Source organism: Cebus imitator, unplaced genomic scaffold, assembly GCF_001604975.1.
Source record: "Cebus imitator isolate Cc_AM_T3 unplaced genomic scaffold, Cebus_imitator-1.0 Scaffold741, whole genome shotgun sequence".
NCBI lineage: Eukaryota > Metazoa > Chordata > Mammalia > Primates > Cebidae > Cebus > Cebus imitator.
Window position 1 is genome coordinate 29,066 of NW_016108056.1, and position 3,112 is coordinate 32,177.

Genomic DNA, 3,112 nt, shown 5'->3' on the forward strand with positions numbered 1-3,112 from the left:
ATCTCGGCTCACCGCAACCTCCGCCTCCTGGGTTCAGGCAATTCTCCTGCCTCAGCCTCCTGAGTCGCTGGGATTACAGGCACGTGCCACCATGCCCAGCTAATGTTTTGTTTTTTTAGTAGAGACGGGGTTTCACCATGCTGACCAGGATGGTCTTGATCTCTTGACCTCGTGATCCACCCGCCTCGGCCTCCCAAAGTGCTGGGATTACAGGCTTGAGCCACCGCGCCCGGCCGCTATGCCCAATTCTAACTGTCATTTCTCATTAAAGAAACCAAGATTCTTGAAGAAATATGTGGAGACTGTTGGATGCTGGGGAAATGGTTGGACCAACGGATTGGAAGAGAATGTGAAGGACACAAATTGTTGACATGGGCATCGTTGAGTAAGTGAGCTAAAAGGGGAAGTTACTGGAGATTTGAGGTTGAGATTGGTACAGTTTTTGGTGATGCTAAGGTCTAAATTGAGACCAAGGTGGGCGGATCACCTGAGGTCAGGAGTTCCAGACCAGCCTGGCCAACATGGTGAAACCCTGCCTCTACTAAAAATATAAAAATTAGCTGGGTGTGGTGGTGGGCGCCTGTAATCCTAGCTACTGGGGATGCTGAGACAGGAGAATCCCTTGTACCTGGGAGATGGAGGTTGTAGTGAGCTGGGATTATGCCTCTGCACTCCAGCCTGGGCAACAGAGCCAGACTCCGTCTTGAAAGAAAGAGAAAAAGAAAGAAAAGAAGAAAGAAAGAAGAGAGAGAGAGAGAAAGAAAGAAAAAAAATAAAAGAAAGAAAGAAAAGAAAGAGCGAGCGAGCCAGATGTGGTGGCTCACGCCTGTAATCCCAGAACTTTGGGAGGCCGAGGCGGGCGGATCACGAGGTCAAGAGATAGAGACCATCCTGGTCAACATGGTGAAATCCCGTCTCTACTAAAAATACAAAAATTACCTGGGCATGGTGGCGCGTGCCTGTAGTCCCAGCTACTCGGGAGGCTGAGGCAGGAGAATTGCTTGAACCCGAGAGGCGGAGGTTGCAGTGAGCAAGATCGTGCCACTGCACTCCAACCTGGCGCTTGGCGACAGAGTGAGACCCTGTCTCAAAAAAAAAAAAGAAAGAAAGAGGAAAGAGAGGGAAGGAAGGAAGGAAGGAAGGAGGGAAGGAGGGAGGGGGGGAGGGAAAGAAAGAGAGAGAGAGAGAGAAAGAAAAGAAAGAAAGAGAGAGAAAGAGGATCTTGCTATGTTGCCCAGGCTGATCTCAAACTCCTATCCTCAAGTGATCCTCCCACCTTGGCCTCCCAGAGTGTTGGGATTACAGGCATGAGCCACCTGGCCTGCACCGATTTATCTTTGAAACATCCAGGGACTAATAAAATTGGTGCACCTAGATCAATTTTTTTTTTTTTTTGGAGACAGAGTATCACTCTTGTTGCCCAGCCTGGAGTGCAATGGTGGGATCTTGGCTCATTGCAACCTCCACCTCCTGGGTTCAAGCTTCAGCTTCCTGACTCCTGCCTCAGCCTCCCAAGTAGCTGGGATTACAGGCATGTGCCATCACGCCCAGCTAATTTTCTATTTTTAGTAGAGACAGAGTTTCTCCATGTTGGTCAGGCTGGTCTTGAACTCTTGACCTCAGGTGATCTGCCCGCCTCAGCCTCCCAAAGTGCTGGGATTACAGGGGTGAGCCACTGTGCCTGGCAATTTCTTTTTTTTAGATAAATTGATTTCTTTTTTTAAAAAAATAATAAATTGATGTTGAATATACAGAGATGAAAAAAGCCTTGGACCTTGCCCTAAAAGACTCCGAGCCTAATGGAAGAGACAAGCAGGTGAGTAAATTCAGCAATTTCTATGGGGTGTTGTAAGTGCCGTTACAGAGTTCAAGTACCATGTAGGTGCAAAAGAAGGACTGGTCATCTACGTCTGCAGATGACAAGTTCTGAAAAGGATTCAGGGAGGAAGTAATACTTGAGTTACGGTGGCCAGGGTAGACTTCCAGGACAGAGGTTTATCACTGTGCTGGGCAGATTCATGGCCCCCAAAAATGCCCATGTCCTCGTCTACAAAACCTGTGAGTCTGTTACTTTATGTGGCAAAAGAGACTTAGATGTAGTTAAAATAGGAATCTTGAGATGGAAAAAGTTTCATAGATTACCTGAGTGCCACAATGTAATCACGAGGTTCCTCATAAGAGGGAGGTAGAACTGTCAGGGAAATTTGAACATGTGATGAGGCTGACTTTAACTTGGAGGAAGAGGCCCCCAGCCAAGGAATTTGGGTAGCCTCTAGAAGCTTGAAAAAGGAAGGAAAGGGAAAGAAAGGGACTCTCCCCTACGGCCTCCAGAAGGAACCCAGCTCTGCCAACACCTTGTAGTCCTGTAAGACCCATTTCAGATTCTGACCTCTAGAACTCTAAGATAATAAAATTGAGTTTGTGGTAATTTATTATAGCAGCAAGAGGCAATGAATACAACTGCCTGCCACCTGTGTCCTTTCCGTGCACCCCCATACATGCATGCGTTCATTCATTCATTCAGTGCCACGTGTTGCTCCAAACACTGAGGACACAGGAGAAAAACAAGAGATAAGTCTCTGCCTTCAGGGGGCTTACATTCTAGTGAGTGTAGATAGCCAATGAATAACTCAGAAAATAATTCAGTAGTAAGTGGCATAAAGAACACAAAACAAAGTATTGGGAAGGTGACCATGTCTGTGCACCTGGAGGAGCTAATTTAGACAGAGTGACCAGAACAGGGTTCTCTGAGGTCGTTTCGTTTGTACCAAGCTTTGAACAAGGAAAAGGAGCCAGTTGTGTGCTGACCAGAAGGAAGAGCATTCCTCACAGAGCAACTAGTGAGGGTACAAGGGCTGAAGGAAGAATGAACTTGGAGGGTCTGAGGAACAGAAAGGAGGCCAGTGTGGTGGAACAGAGAGAATAATGGGGAGGCCATGGGAGAGGAGGAGGCTAGAGGGGAAGGGAGGGGCCAGACCATGCAGGAATGTATATACCACAGTAAGGAGTATACATTTTAATTACAGAGAGAAGCCATGAAAGAATTTAAGTGGGGGAGTGACGAGATTGTATTTTTGTATTTGCTTTTTTTTTTTTTTCCCGAGACGGAGTT